At 44.5% G+C, this 17167-nt stretch overlaps 1 protein-coding gene and 1 pseudogene across 1 annotated transcript in view; one reads left to right on the plus strand and one right to left on the minus strand.

The window, feature by feature from the left end:
• adgrf1 (adhesion G protein-coupled receptor F1) overlaps positions 1-17167 on the plus strand; it is a 182356-nt gene that overhangs the window by 16948 nt on the left and 148241 nt on the right.
• Positions 15480-16757, minus strand: LOC101730281 (annotated as a pseudogene).

The following is a 17167-nucleotide window of genomic DNA, read 5'->3' on the forward strand; positions in this document are numbered from 1 at the left end:
GGAGTAGCTACACGGTGATCCTTCTTTATTTTTCCCATGTTCTTTTCATGTTCTGCAATTCTGCGATCTTACAGTTCTGCCCACATACAGTAACTCACAAGGGCAGATTAAGGCATAAATAATGTGTGTGGTTTTGCAGTTAGTAAATACATTTGGGGGCCCATTTATCAAAGTCCGAATTTTGGCACTCTGCAGCTCCAACCCGGCCCAAGGAAAGTCTCCCATAGGGCTCAATGGCACTCTGCAGCTCCAACCCGGCCCAAGGAAAGTCTCCCATAGGGCTCAATGGCACTCTGCAGCTCCAACTCAGCCCAAGGAAAGTCTCCCATAGGGCTCAATGGCACTCTGCAGCTCCAACCCGGCCCAAGGAAAGTCTCCCATAGGGCTCAATGGCACTCTGCAGCTCCAACCTGGCCCAAGGAAAGTCTCCCATAGGGCTCAATGGCACTCTGCAGCTCCAACCCAGCCCAAGGAAAGCCTCCCATAGGGCTCAATGGCACTCTGCAGCTCCAACCCGGCCCAAGGAAAGTCTCCCATAGGGCTCAATGGCACTCTGCAGCTCCAACCCGGCCCAAGGAAAGCCTCCCATAGGGCTCAATGGCACTCTGCAGCTCCAACCCGGCCCAAGGAAAGTCTCCCATAGGGCTCAATGGCACTCTGCAGCTCCAACCTGGCCCAAGGAAAGTCTCCCATAGGGCTCAATGGCACTCAAGTCTCCCATAGGGCTCAATGGCACTCTGCAGCTCCAACCCGGCCCAAGGAAAGTCTCCCATAGGGCTCAATGGCACTCTGCAGCTCCAACCCGGCCCAAGGAAAGTCTCCCATAGGGCTCAATGGCACTCTGCAGCTCCAACCCGGCCCAAGGAAAGTCTCCCATAGGGCTCAATGGCACTCTGCAGCTCCAACCCGGCCCAAGGAAAGTCTCCCATAGGGCTCAATGGCACTCTGCAGCTCCAACCCGGCCCAAGGAAAGTCTCCCATAGGGCTCAATGGCACTCTGCAGCTCCAACCCGGCCCAAGGAAAGTCTCCCATAGGGCTCAATGGCACTCTGCAGCTCCAACCCGGCCCAAGGAAAGTCTCCCATAGGGCTCAATGGCACTCTGCAGCTCCAACCCAACCCAGCCCAAGGAAAGTCTCCCATAGGGCTCAATGGCACTCTGCAGCTCCAACCCGGCCCAAGGAAAGTCTCCCATAGGGCTCAATGGCACTCTGCAGCTCCAACCCGGCCCAAGGAAAGTCTCCCATAGGGCTCAATGGCACCCTGCAGCTCCAACCCGGCCCAAGGAAAGTCTCCCATAGGGCTCAATGGCACTCTGCAGCTCCAACCCGGCCCAAGGAAAGTCTCCCATAGGGCTCAATGGCACTCTGCAGCTCCAACCCGGCCCAAGGAAAGTCTCCCATAGGGCTCAATGGCACTCTGCAGCTCCAACCCGGCCCAAGGAAAGTCTCCCATAGGGCTCAATGGCACTCTGCAGCTCCAACACGGCCCAAGGAAAGTCTCCCATAGGGCTCAATGGCACTCTGCAGCTCCAACCTGGCCCAAGGAAAGTCTCCCATAGGGCTCAATGGCACTCTGCAGCTCCAACCTGGCCCAAGGAAAGTCTCCCATAGGGCTCAATGGCACTCTGCAGCTCCAACCTGGCCCAAGGAAAGCCTCCCATAGGGCTCAATGGCACTCTGCAGCTCCAACCCGGCCCAAGGAAAGCCTCCCATAGGGCTCAATGGCACTCTGCAGCTCCAACCCGGCCCAAGGAAAGTCACCATACTGAAGCTTGAATTAATAATGAAACTTTCGTACTCGTTGCGACAAATATGATTTTGTCGCACAAATTGTTGCAAAGTACGAAAAAGTCACGGAAATTAACAAAAAAATTGCAGAAAACACGCACAGTTCTAAAACTTAGAAAAAATATGAATTATTCCCATTTGGATCCAGTCGTACTTTGATAAATTTGCCCCTTGGTGTTGGTAGACCCAGGTCTGTTAAGGAAAAACTACTTGGGGGTATTAAAGGGCACATTTTGCACCACTTACTATGGAATTAACTGGTGCCCTTTAGAGTTGTATGAGTGTTAGATTATTTGGCCTTTTCTCCATTATTCAATTGTTTGAAGGGTTCAGAATGCTTCTTAATGCCCCGGTTTTTCGAGGTAAATGGTTGGTCTATTCCCTACATACGGGCTCAGTATTGGATCTTCAGTAATGCTATGTCAGTGTTTGCTGATAATTGTTCTTATTTTACCTGCTGTAACATTATTATCAGCGACAAAGGGTATCAGCTTGTTGTTATTCATCAGCTTCCTTCCTTTGGGTCTCAGTAGGGATTCACTTGAGACATTCTCTGCTTGTTTCCACAGCTGAATTAATGTTTCATGCTCAAATCTTTTATATAAAATCTATAAGTGTTCTACATAATCGTCATTACTACAGCAATTCGGTTTTGCCTCCATTTGGTATCGTAACAACTCTTGGTGATGTTCGTGTGAAATTATTTGTACTTTACGCCAGCAGAGGGCGGTATGGTAACATCTCAAGTAACCAAGCAGATAAAATGTATATAATAAAATGCTTTGATAAATGCAGTGTAGCACACAAAGTGAATAGATTGGTTTTTACCCACAATGCAGTGTTATAACCCAAAATTTCCAACCTAATTGCGGTCACACAGGGAGGTGCACCAGCCCCCATTGCATGAAATGTGCCAAAATGAATGCAATTGTGAGTGCACATTTCCACAAACCAGGTGCAATTTGCAGCTAATGTTTTTAAAATTGGGATCTCCCAGTAAGTGTGTGACTGAACCCCTGTAGGAACCCTGGAATTTCCAGCACATTCTGGGTGGCAGTAGCTTCTGGGTTCCCCAGTATCTATAGGGGCACTTACTCCCCATTTGTCAGAACAGCCTGGGTGGGCACATTGGTGCTTAGGGCAAACTATACTGGAGTGCAAGGAGTGTGTTTGGGCACAGGTACCTTTAATAAATAGCAGCAATATACGCAAAATTTACACATATTTAAGTATTAACACTTACGTGTTCATGAGTGTAAATGAGGCTTAATTTGTTTGTTCCAGTTAGATATGAAACTGCTTATAGATTACCAAAGAGGTCAACTCTGCCAATTTCTGTGATCATTTAGCAACTTCAGGCGAACAAATGCACAATGACTTCACTTCCGGGTGCAAGCGGGTGTGGTGACATCACTTCCTGAGATGTCACCGCATTCAAAAAGGTTTTGGCGCCACAGCTCTTTCCCCAAGTCGGCCTCCCTCTGGGTTACTACTGGCACTGTTATCTTTATTACTATTAGTACTAGTGCCCCTCTTATCAATTACCGCCTCTGTTTATGCCATACCTCCCAACATTTGAAAACCGAAAAGAGGGACAATTTTTTGACCACGCCCACTTTTGTGGCCACGCCCCAATTAACACACCCCATTTTTTTCTAAAAATACTCCTTTTATATAGTTGAAATGGCGGGATCAGATGCAAATGTGCTATACCCTCATACTGTACTACCTAAGGAAAACATTATAGCAACTCCTACATATAAAATACAAATATAGAGAAAAGGCAGTCAGTTATAAGTGAGTTCTAACTATGTACCAGTGGCCTTTCCACCAATAATTGCCTTTGTTACAGGTGAATAGGCATGTCAGAGCAGTTAGTTGCAGAGATGTTTTGCAGGCAACTAAATCACTCTGTGGGAAATTAGCCCTATAGCTACTGCCCCCTTCTATCACAATTATTAGCCCTAACTTACACTACTGCCCCTTTATTATTACAATTATTAAACTCGTCTAACACTCTGAGCTTGTTCTGTTTGTGTCTGACATCTGTTGGAGTGTAATGGAGAGAAAAGTGGGGGAAGACACCATTTCCCCCTGTCCCATAGGAATAAAAAAGAAACACATGGCATGAGGTGGAAAAACTGCAGAGCTTTTTCCTTAAAAAGTATGTAGGGACCCATAGGGTTAAATCCCTGCAGGTTCAGTTCCCTTAGTTGCTGGGCAGAAGGGAATGTATCTAAGTGAGTTCAGTAACATATGTGTGCTATTGGCTAGCAGGGATGGTGACCACTTCCTGCCTCACTTTAGTATAGTCCTGGGAAAGGAGTGGCACCTTCCTGTTTGCTTCCAACTGAGGGACAGGGTGGGTGCTGCTGTGAGCCCAGAGCTGGGGCCCAGTGAAGTCAGGGAACAGGGCCCAGTGAATGAGGCATTAGATAGAGGCAGGTGTAGCTCCCTGTATAGTACCCTCTAGGGCTGTAAGGCAGTTAGGGCTGAGCTAGAAAGAGCAGTTCTGAGCTCAAACATAGGGCTTGCAGATTTGCCTGTAGGGATCCCAGTGACTAGGGAATCAGGATAGAGAATTCCCTGAGGGGATCCACTGCGGGGTGTGGCAGAGGGGCAGTGAGATTCCTGCCAGTCTGTGCTCAGGGGAGTGTCAGTGTGGGTTACACTCTGTATGGGGTGTTGCCTGTACCACTGGCCTCTTAATCACTTCTAATCATTTTGTTGTTTGCAAGAACCTCCGGCGCCCCCTGTTTATTCTGTATATCAGCAAGAGAGGTGTAGTCGCACAACACCCTCACCTTCCTCTTCCACTTAGCGAAGGCTCATTCTGGGTGAGAGAGTACAGTGTAACCCATGTTCTACTGGTACTAGTCCGGGAAGGCAGCTACTGGGCTGAAATAGAGGTTACATAAATATACCCCATACTGTACTTAGAGGCGCACCTACCCCTTCTGTTCATGAGTAACTGCTGAATAATTGGCTTACACAAGGATGGGGTTTCTAACTTTATGAGGTTGTTAACTCGCCAGCCCTACTAGTTACCCTACTACTGATAACTTACCTGTCTCTGCATGGCAAATCCCTGAATCAGCTCTCAGCACCATGTGACACCAGCATATGTTCCTTATTGCATCCTCCTCCTATAGTGTCAGTTATATTTGTGTGTCCTTACTTTTATACCAGAGCATCAGTGCTTTTATAGCTGGTTTATACGGAGTGGGTTTAGGGCCTATAACGTACCATAGTCCTGGAGAGACATACATTCCTTGCTAAGGGTTTAATAATTCAGTGCTAATCTGCGTCATTAAGAGGGAGTAATGCATTTTTTCCCAGTAGTCTCAATGCTTTCCTGAAAATAAGCTTTTTTGTAGGCTTTCTGTACTCATTCCCAACAACAAACCCCCTTACTGGGATAACCAACACTTCTTAAGCTGAGCATAAACAGCAGATTAAAACTGCTGATTTGGCCAAGTCGACCAACTGTCTGTATATGAGCCTTCCCCGACTCCCAGATATGTATCAGCAGGTATATAAATCCTGTAGGGACGAGGGCCCCGTTGTTGCGCTGATGGACCCTCTGCCAACTCCCAGTTTTCATTGCAAACCGGACACAATTGCGCTGAAGTTTGCTAGGCATAATTGATACTCAGCATGCAAGCTACACATGCACCCTTTTTTTTGGGATATAACTGTCCTGTGAAGGGAACCCTGGAACTACTGCCTGGTCCAGAGGTGGCAGTATATCCAGCAGTAGCGATCGCACCTGCACCGTAACCATTTTCTGGCAAATATGTACAGTATATTGGAGGCTGTAGGACTGAGTAAAAAAAGCATTACCATCAGGGGTGGGAGGGCAGGAATACATCTGTACTTGAGCCGGGTACCCAGGCAGGGTACCCACTGACTGCCCCCACGGTAAGGGAACCAGGGACTTCCTGCCCAAAACCTGACCGCTATGCAGTTATTGTGCGGGTACCCAACCTAATGTAGGGCTCTAGTGTGAGGGGCATGAGTTCATGGGGAAGGGGGCCCAGTAGAGGACCTGGGTGCACATCCTGCACTTGGGCCCAGCCAACAGTAGTTACACCACTGAGCTCCAGGGTTCCCCTGTAACAGTAAGTGCAGCAGCGCTTGATTAAGAATGGGAGGCAGGATGGGATGAGTGACACTGAGCACAAAGCCCAAGTACCTTCAAAAAACTGAGTTTAATACTCCACTTACTACAGGAAAAATTGTGGGAGCGCAATTGCCTTTGCCTATGGAGATGTGTATACGATGCAGTGCATTAGCAAATGAGCCCTCCATGTTATTTGGAAGTTGCCTGGCACCAACTGTTGGAGGATTTTTCCCTATGACCTTTCTGATAAACTCGTTGATCAACGTCCAAATGCCTTGAGATCTGGCACTGATATTGGTGGTAATGATGTAGCTTCCTCACACTGGATTGATGTTTCCATTGGCTCAATATAAATGATGTTGGTTGTGCTTATGCCAATGGGCATGTTGTTGGTGGGACCATGTGCAGCTGGGAGGGTAAATGGTATGTGCCGTTGTGCATGTATTGGTGCACAGTGACTGTGTGAGGCTGATGTGGCGCTCCCCATTCTTTCCTCATTTCTGTTAATGCCTATAAGAGGGACCTGGATGAGTTCTTGAACAAGCAGAGTATCCAAGGCTATTGTGATACTAATATCTACAGTTAGTATTTGTGGTTGTATATATTGTTTATGTATGTGAGTGTATAGATTGGTAAGTATAGGTTGTGTGCTGGGTTTACTCGGATGGGTTGAACTTGATGGACTCTGGTCTTTTTTCAACCCTATGTAACTATGTATAACAGCCTTTTCATTTTGGTTGAGTCCTTCAGTACTTGTGTGCCACCTGTATCTAATGCAGGGTCTGACAACTCCTCTACTGTGAATAAACTGCCAGGACCCTTTGCATGCCATTGAGACTGAGTAGAAAGGTCCTAACAACTTGGCCAGAGGTACCTGGTGTTCAGGAAGCCATATGGCGGCACTGAAAAGAACTGAGGGCCTTAGGGCTGGCAACAGGAGAGTCAGGGCAGGCAACGGGCAAAGGCTAAACGGCTGTGCAAGAGAGCTCCCAAGTGCTGCCATGAGCTAACCATATCATCTCTCAGCAGTGGTCTTGTTTGGACTTGCCATCTACTACATGGGCTACTATTTTAACTGGTGTTCCTGCCATATATATATATATATACCCACAATGCTGTGTTCACATCACAATAGAGAAAGGGCTTGAGCAATCATAAAGCCAACCGCGAACAAGTTAACAAACTCATGTGGGGTTTCGGGGGGAAAAAACCTTGTTATTTTTCTCCAAGTGGGCTTTCTTAAAGGGATACTGTCATGATTATATGGGGTACTTTTTATTTCTAAATGACACTGTTACATAGCAAAAAATTCCCTCTGCCATTTAACATTTTATTCTTGAACCAACACATGTATTTGTAGCTGTAATATTGGTGTGTAGGCGCCATCTCAGTGCATTGTGCCTGAGTCTGAGCTTTCAGCCAGTGCTACACATTAGAACTGCTTTCAGCTAACCTATTGTTTCTCCTACTCCCATGTAACTGGAGGAGTCCCAAGCCGGACTTGGATTTCTTACTATTGAGTGCTATTCTGATACCTACTGGGAGCTGCTATCTTGCTCCCTTCCCATTGCTCTGCTGATTGGCTGCTGGGGGGGGGGGATATCACTCCAACTTGCAGCGAAGCAGTAAAGTGTGACTAAAGTTTATCAGAGCACAGGTCATATGGCTGTGGCACCCTGGGAAATGAAGAATATGGCTAGCTCCATGGGAAAAACAGATTACAATGCAGGATTCTGCTGGAGAAGCTCTATTAACTGATGGGTTTTGTAACAAACATGTTTTCCCATGACGGTATTCCTTAAATTAGTGCAGGGTTTCCAAAAGGCTTGAGCAATCATACATTTCCCCCCCAAGTGTCTTTACCGTTTCAATAAATAAAAGGTTTGCCGTTGAAAACCATTCACCTTTTCCCTCATCTTTGTTCCTTTTATTCTATAGCTAGGAAGCTGCATGACCTGAATAAATGTTTTCAATATAACATTTATGGGAAATGAAATTCCTTGCTAAATGTGAACTTCTTTTGTTAAATGTATATAGTAAAAATTATAGGATTCCTCTTGGTATAGAAGGAAAACCAAAGGGACTATGTAGTGGCCATGGCGGCAGCGCACAGGCCTAGACTCAATGTGCTCTTTCAGCAAGAAAATGTGGTAAGAATTTATTAGTATAAGAATTTATTAGTATCTCTGAGCTCATTGCTAAATAAAGGCAGTCAGGTCTGGTCCCAACAATGTTATTTCTGCATTTGGGCGGACCAGGGGTATAACTGGGTGGATGTACAGGGCCTAGCTCCCTAGTAAATATCTGGAAGCTTCAGGAACAGAAACACAAGAATATTCCTCACATGGGACAAGCAACTCCCAGCAGCCTCCCCCCAATGTGCTTTTATGTTATCCATCCATTTAGAGTGTAAGCTTTATAGGGCAGGGATCGGGCCAGGGTCGGTAGGACCCAAAGAGTTTTTGCTTGGTGTCCTACTGGCCCAGTCCAACCCTGGGGATTCCTTCCTACAGTGTCCTTTATCACATAGCATTTAATTGCTGTATATTTATACTTATTTGTTTGCTAGAATGTTTGGGATGTACTTTTCTATGTTGTCAGATTGTACAGCACTGTGTATCCTAGTAGCCTTTATAAATAAAGTTATACACCCATACGGCCATCTTGTACTGGCTGCTGCCAGGGACATAAAAGAGGGATTCCTCTTCCTTCAGTGGCACAATTGTAGCACCATAGTGGTTCCTGCAATGAGCCAACTCTTATACAGAACCCAGGAGCACTGGCTCACTTACCAAATACGTATAACAGGTTCCTTTCGCCAGAATGTGATTATTCATAATTTATTCCCCAGAAGGAGCTTTCTCTTCCTGGCTAATTAAAATTAATTTTAAGTTTTTGCTTGAAACTCAATTTTGCATTCTGACGCGATTCTGTGCTGAAATCCGCTCCGTGTGTCTGCAAATAGCCCGACGCAGTGCATGTTGGGGCAGAGTGGGTCGGCTGTTTCTCACCCTGCATTTATACAGGCCAACTGACTGCTATTGTATGATATCAGTTTGGGCAGCCTATAAGCACATGAAGTGAGTTGTCCCTAGTATGGAGTATGGAGGTGCTGGTCTGGCCCAATGATGAAGCTATACACTGTGCTTCCCTTGGAGTGCGCTTCATTTACTGTACATATGTATACACGTATATATAACAATATATAAAGACGCACTAAGAATAGCGCTATTTAGCGGTCCTTTTCCCTCTTCTAAAGTTCATCTTTTCCTCCACCAGAGGGAGGAGGAGAAGGTTCCGGCCCCAGTACCCTAGACTAGGGGGCTGATTTACTAACCCACGAATCCGACCCGAATTGGAAAAGTTCCGACTTGAAAACGAACATTTTGCGACTTTTTCGTATGTTTTGCGGTTTTTTCGGCGTCTTTACGAATTTTTCGTTACCAATACGATTTTTGCGTAAAAACTCGAGTTTTTCGTAGCCTTTACGAAAGTTGCGTAAAATCTTGCGATTTTTCCGTAGCGTTAAAACTTCCGCAAAAAGTTGCGCCTTTTTCGTAGCGTGAAAACTTAAAAGGTGCGAAGTTTCGCGTAAGTTTTAACGCTACGAAAAAAGCGCAACTTTTTGCGCAAGTTTTAACGCTACGAAAAATCGCAAGATTTTACACAACTTTCGTAATGGCTACGAAAAACTCGCGTTTTTACGCAAAAATCGTATTGGTAACGAAAAATTCGTAAAGACGCCGAAAAAATCGCAAAAAATACGAAAAAATCGCAAAATACCGATCTTTACGAAAAAAACGCAATCGGACTCATTTCGACCTGTTCGTGGGTTAGTAAATCAGCCCCTAGGTGTTGGGGTGGGACACAGAAGGATCTTCTTGGTATTGTAGAAAATGAAAATCTTGTACAGTTATTTATCTCCAGAAAAGTCCCCTTAGATCTCTTTGGAGAAGTGGCAGCATCCACTGTCGGAATCCCATCAACCTCCTCATAACTGACTGCAGAAATAATAGAAATGCTCTGCTTCATGAGTCTTGTGTGACAATAGCAGCATTTCTCTCTATGTACTCTATGTACACTCTGCTATCTTTTGGAATATCACGGAAAAAGAGGAGAGCACCTTCACGCAGGTAAACTGCTTCAGCCTTTATTCAAACCACAGCACACTAGTGGTTTGAATAAAGGCTGAAGCAGTTTACCTGCGTGAAGGTGCTCTCCTCTTTTTCTGTGATATTCCAAAAGGCCAGGCGGTGGGCTATTGGGGATTGACGCATCGTGCCATGTGAGCAGTAAGGCTGAGCGTTTATATATTCAACTTTCTACACTTCTATTTTCTCATGCCCCTGAGCCCCTCTGCTCTGTCCCAATGGCACGCATGGGCAGTAAAGCAAAGTTTGTGACTTTAATGTCCTGATATTTACTGTGCATGGCTCTTGGTACAAGTTGCCCCAGGGACTGGTCCGTTGCCTCTTGGAGTCAGGAAGGAATTTTTTCCCCTCTAAGCAAATACGAGAGGCTTCAGATGGGGTTTTTGCCTTCCTCTGGATCAACTAGCAGTTAGGCAGGTTATATATAGGCATTATGGTTGAACTTGATGGACGTACAGTGGTGTGAAAAAATATTTGCCCCCTTCCTGATTTCTTATTCTTTTGCATGTTTGTCACACAAAATGTTTCTGATCATCAAACACATTTAACTATTAGTCAAAGATAACACAAGTAAACACAAAATGCAGTTTTTAAATGAGGGTTTTTATTATTTAGGGAGAAAAAAAATCCAAACCTACATGGCCCTGTGTGAAAAAGTAATTGCCCCCTGAACCTAATAACTGGTTGGGCCACCCTTAGCAGCAATAACTGCAATCAAGCGTTTGCGATAACTTGCAACGAGTCTTTTACAGCGCTCTGGAGGAATTTTGGCCCACTCATCTTTGCAGAATTGTTGTAATTCAGCTTTATTTGAGGGTTTTCTAGCATGAACCGCCTTTTTAAGTTCATGCCACAACATCTCAATAGGATTCAGGTCAGGACTTTGACTAGGCCACTCCAAAGTCTTCATTTTGTTTTTCTTCAGCCATTCAGAGGTGGATTTGCCGGTGTGTTTTGGGTCATTGTCCTGCTGCAGCACCCAAGATCGCTTCAGCTTGAGTTGACGAACAGATGGCCGGACATTCTCCTTCAGGATTTTTTGGTAGACAGTAGAATTCATGGTTCCATCTATCACAGCAAACCTTCCAGGTCCTGAAGCAGCAAAACAACCCCAGACCATCACACTACCACCACCATATTTTACTGTTGGTATGATGTTCTTTTTCTGAAATGCTGTGTTACTTTTACACCAGATGTAACGGGACACGCACCTTCCAAAAAGTTCAACTTTTGTCTCGTCGGTCCACAAGATATTTTCCCAAAAGTCTTGGCAATCATTGAGATGTTTTTTAGCAAAATTGAGACGAGCCATAATGTTCTTTTTGCTTAAAAGTGGTTTGCGCCTTGGAAATCTGCCATGCAGGCCGTTTTTGCCCAGTCTCTTTCTTATGGTGGAGTCGTGAACACTGACCTTAATTGAGGCAAGTGAGGCCTGCAGTTCTTTAGATGTTGTCCTGGGGTCTTTTGTGGCCTCTCGGATGAGTTGTCTCTGCGCTCTTGGGGTAATTTTGGTCGGCCGGCCACTCCTGGGAAGGTTCCCCACTGTTCCATGTTTTTGCCATTTGTGGATAATGGCTCTCACTGTGGTTCGCTGGAGTCCCAAAGCTTTAGAAATGGCTTTATAACCTTTACCAGACTGATAGATCTCAATTACTTTTGTTCTCATTTGTTCCTGAATTTCTTTGGATCTTGGCATGATGTCTAGCTTTTGAGGTGCTTTTGGTCTACTTCTCTGTGTCAGGTAGCTCCTATTTAAGTGATTCCTTGATTGAAACAGGTGTGGCAGTAATCAGGCCTGGGGGTGACTACAGAAATTGATATTGAAATTGAAAATTGAAATTGATAAACCACAGTTAAGTTATTTTTTAACAAGGGGGGCAATCACTTTTTCACACAGGGCCATGTAGATTTGGAGTTTTTTTTCTCCCTTAATAACGTAAACCTTCATTTAAAAATTGCATTTTGTGTTCAATAATGTTATCTTTGACTAATAGTTAACGGTTTTTGATGAGCAGAAACATTTAAGTGTGACAAACATGCAAAAGAATAAGAAATCAGGAAGGGGGCAAATAGTTTTTCACACCACTGTATGTCTTTTTTTTTTTATTTGGTAGCCTATAGGAGACTCTGGCAGTACCCCTGTTTTTTATGCAACCAAAACTTGCCCCCAAGCCAGAAATTCAAAAATCAGCACCTACTTTGAGGCCACTGGGAGCAACACCCAAGGGGTTGGGGAGCAACATGTTGCCCCTGAGCCACTGGTTGGGGATCACTGGGTTACACATTACACAGTAGAGGAAGGTTACATTTCCTATGTTAAGAATGAGGATAATATAATAATAGTTAAATGGCAAGGAGACAATTATATGACCCAAATGAGGGCACTCTAACATCAGCCCCTGGTACTTAACCATCCCAGACACTAACCTCAGCCACTGGTACCTACCCAACCCAGACTCTAACATCAGCCCCTGGTACTTACCCATCCCAGACTCTAACCTCAGCCACTGGTACCTACCCAACCCAGACTCTAACATCAGCCCCTAGTACTTACCCAACCCAGATTCTAACCTCAGTCTCTAGTGCTAACCCAGTCTGTGTCAACGCATTCTTGTGCATCCTCAGCAATGCAGCTAATAGGGATACAATGGCACCAGGGTATGGAACTCAACAGATACACTCAGCATGGACTGGGATTCAAAATAGGCCCTGGAATTTCATGTACACAGAGGCCCAAACAGCCCCCACCAGCCCAATAAATAGTGACTGTCTATGACATCTTACAGCAGCCCCTCTGGCATTTGTCAGAACCCACAGATTAACATTTTATGAATGGCCCACCAATGTCCAGATCAGACCTTATTTACATCACAACTCCATCTCCAACATCATGGACCCACCCCTTCTTGGACCTGCCCCCCCTGCCCTAGCCTAGAAGAGACCCAAAAGATGGCAACCCTAATTCCAACTGATAATTTTCCTCTTCCACTTAGTTTATATTATCAGTATAGGCCATCCAATTGCCCTTCTAGTGGAACTGACTCTTTCCCTGTGTTAGTACATTTCTACATTTGGAGTTGGTGTCCGGCACCCGATGAGTCCAGAATAGTATGGAGCAATAAAGCGACACTGCGCTACTGAATAGGCACAATAGCAGCGCATACACCACGCACTGGAGGAAGAACTTGTAGTTGGTAAATCCCACACAGTTGTTTAGAAATACGCAGTGATGATCCAGTTTCAGTACACAGATGTCACATATTGGGCAATGGTGGCACCTGTCTGGCTTTAGCACTTGGCATTTCGGACAGTAGCTAATTTCTCTCGTATATATAGGCAAGTCTTTAGCCATACGGACGACGATCTCCTGCAACACTTCCAGCCTCTCATCGCTCAGGTACAGCTGCTTGTCGGCTTCCGATAGGCGGAATTTGGCAGGAGGGACAGCAGGAGGGGTTATAACAGTGCGGAGATAGCACCACAGGCACAGGAGGTACAAAAGGTGGAAAATCACCAGGAAGGTCACCTTTGCCTCTAATACCTCTACTGTCAATATGCAGAGCTCCACAACAAATATATAATAGCAGGCAGCAAGGAGCCCAATGAAGAACAGAACCAAGATCTGTCCGGTCTTCCTTTTACCGGCATGTTCATCTGCATTTCTCTGCTTTTCTTCTTTCATCTCTTCTTTTTCATTAATGTTTGTCTCAATATGTTTTTCTTCTTTTGACATTAGAATATTTTTGAAGTAATAATAAAAAGTTTGAAAAAAAATCAAGAAAGTTATAAAAGCTGAGTGACTGATGTGTTACCACCAGCGCTCAACAGTCAAATGACAAAGCAGATGAGCGAGTAACATCAACATCATCTCTGCTGTCTATGATATCACAATGGTCTCAACACACTGGTCCTCTCTCCTGGCTGTGACATCACTGAACTTTCCTTTAGTGACGTGTGGTGTGTTCCTGAATGAGAAAATGGCAGAAAAGCTGCATATCTGATGAAAATGTAACCATTCATACTTGTTACATCCTTATTGCAATGTTGTTTAAACTTTTCAAAAAATTCACAAAACAGGGAAAAATTTGTGTCCTTTTTGATGCATTTAACTTTTTTGATGTTTGCAACTTTTTTTTATTAGTTTTTACAATACATATAAATCATAATACACTGCTCACTTTATCAATATCTCCAGAGAGAAAAGAAAAACACATAACGTAACATAACTGGTAGCTCCCAAAAAAAAACCAAAAACCCCACATCAAACATAACTATCAATTATCAAGACCAGAAATGTTCTTCCATATTTTTTGAGCTTCCTGTATGAATCTTCTTTCCGAAATAATTCTTGGCATTGCCATTTCATATTCTTTATTACTGCTAACTTCTCTCATAAGCTGGGAAATGTTTGGGACCTCCTGTTTTTTCCAGTTCCTGGCAATTCAAAGTCTGACTGTATTTGATAAGTGAAAAATGACTACAGATATGAGACCTGTTATCCAGAATGCTCGGGTCCTGGGGTTTTCTGGATCATTACTTTTCCTTTACCGCAGGGCCAAACGATCGAATTATCCTGGATTCGCCGTAGGTGGGGATATCGGGAGAAGATGCCAAGCGAGTGGATCTGCCTGTGTATGGGGACCTTTAGGCACTCTCTCCCAACCCCCTTATTGTTTCGAGTCAGACTGTAATGTAATGCACAACACATTTAGTAATTCTTTAAGTTTACCTTCCGTAACAGGCGGAGTGTTTTCCCCATTTTGTTCTGGGGTATTTGGGAAAATTGTATATGTTTGAGGAGCAGGAGCGGTGTTTGTGCTGCTTTTGGCACCGTTTGTTTGGGTCTGTTTTGATTGCCAGTCTGGGCCTGGTCACTATTGGGTGCTTGTGAATAGGGAGTAGCTACACGGTGATCCTTCTTCTTTGTGCCCATGTTTCGCCCTTTGTGCCAATGTCAAGATCAGACCTTGTTTACATCACAACTCCATCCCCAACATCATGGACCCACCCCTTCTTGGACCTGCCCCCCATGCCCTAGCCTAGAAGAGACCCTAATTCCAACTGATAATTTTCCTCTTCCACTTAGTTTATATTATCAGTATAGGTCACCCAATTGCCCTTCTAGTGGAACTGACTCTTTCCCTGTGTCAGTACATTTCTTTTTCTACTATATTCTCTGTATTCTTCCAAGTGGAACTACTCTGCCTAATGGCTGTGATATAATAACTACTGACCGAGCTTCTTATAACAAAGCAGATTGTAGGTTTAGTTACCCCATAAATGACTAGGAAATATAGCCCTAGTATAGCGCTGCAGGAATAGTTACTCTTTAGCCTGGGATAGGCAACCTGTGGGGCTCCTCCTTTAGTACAATCATAACTACCAAAGGGTTATGTCTCCCTCTAGGGTTTGACTCCACTTACAGGGAATAACACAACAAGGACACACTGATTCAAGTTTATTGCAATTTATTCATTACAATTCTATTTAACAACCATTACAAGCATTTGCATATGAAAATAAAACATGCTTAAAGTCCATGCTTTGCTTGAGTGTATTCTCTATTTCTGCTTTGTTCTTTCCAGTCTCTTGCCTGACCCTTTAGCACCCAGTGCTCCAGGTGAGGGCAGGATAACAATCTGCTTGACTTCATAATTTGTTATCAGAGGCAAAACGGAACAAATAATTATTCAACATAAGTCCCTCAGATCTGCTTTGGGACACTGTTGTTCTGTATCTGTCAGTTAATACCAGCATTTTTCTCTATGTCCTCTGCGGCATCACCCATTGGGAATGAGGAGCCGTCTCCCAAGCTGCTGAAGATTGGGAGGAACCAATATCTCTTTTCATTTCCAAACACTTGTCTCAAATTCTTACTGCAGCCCAAGTCATAGGGATCAATCTCTAAGTCATCAGAATTCTCCCTAGCAGTTACATTCTTTATAGCCAGCGTGAAATGGGCAATGGCAAATAGGAATAAGAATAGAGAGAAGAGTGCAGTAACAACAAACAGCCCAATGATAGGTATTTTGGAGTTGGTGTCCGGCACCCGATGAGTCCAGAATAGTATGGAGCAATAAAGCGACACTGCGCTACTGAATAGGCACAATAGCAGCGCATACACCACGCACTGGAGGAAGAACTTGTAGTTGGTAAATCCCACACAGTTGTTTAGAAATACGCAGTGATGATCCAGTTTCAGTACACAGATGTCACATATTGGGCAATGGTGGCACCTGTCTGGCTTTAGCACTTGGCATTTCGGACAGTAGCTAATTTCTCTCGTATATATAGGCAAGTCTTTAGCCATACGGACGACGATCTCCTGCAACACTTCCAGCCTCTCATCGCTCAGGTACAGCTGCTTGTCGGCTTCCGATAGGCGGAATTTGGCAGGAGGGACAGCAGGAGGGGTTATAACAGTGCGGAGATAGCACCACAGGCACAGGAGGTACAAAAGGTGGAAAATCACCAGGAAGGTCACCTTTGCCTCTAATACCTCTACTGTCAATATGCAGAGCTCCACCACAAATATATAATAGCAGGCAGCAAGGAGCCCAATGAAGAACAGAACCAAGATCCGGCCGGTCGTCCTTTTACCGGCATGTTCATCTGCATTTCTCTGCTTTTCTTCTTTCGTCTCTTCATTTTCATTAATGTTTGTCTCAATATGTTTTTCTTCTTTTGACATTAGAATATTTTAAAAGTAATAATAAAAAGTTTTGAAAAAAAATCAAGAAAGTTATAAAAGCTGAGTGACTGATGTGTTACCACCAGCGCTCAACAGTCAAATGACAAAGCAGATGAGCGAGTAACATCAACATCATCTCTCCTGTCTATGACATCACAATGGACTCAACAGACTGGTCCTCTCTCCTGGCTGTGACATCACAATGGGCTCTGTACACTCAGCCATTAGGAAGCCAGATGCTAACCTACTTACAGTGTTACAGTATTAAAGGGGATCTAATGTCCCCATTACTTTTAGTGCTTTCTGAGTTATTTGCAGTTTTAGACAGTTAATAGCAGGCTCTCAGCTCAACAGCTCTCTCTGCATGTCAGTTAGCCCTAGGGAGAGAAAGCAGTTGAGCCACAAAGCCTGGA

This window comes from Xenopus tropicalis, chromosome 5, assembly GCF_000004195.4.
Source record: "Xenopus tropicalis strain Nigerian chromosome 5, UCB_Xtro_10.0, whole genome shotgun sequence".
Lineage (NCBI taxonomy): Eukaryota > Metazoa > Chordata > Amphibia > Anura > Pipidae > Xenopus > Xenopus tropicalis.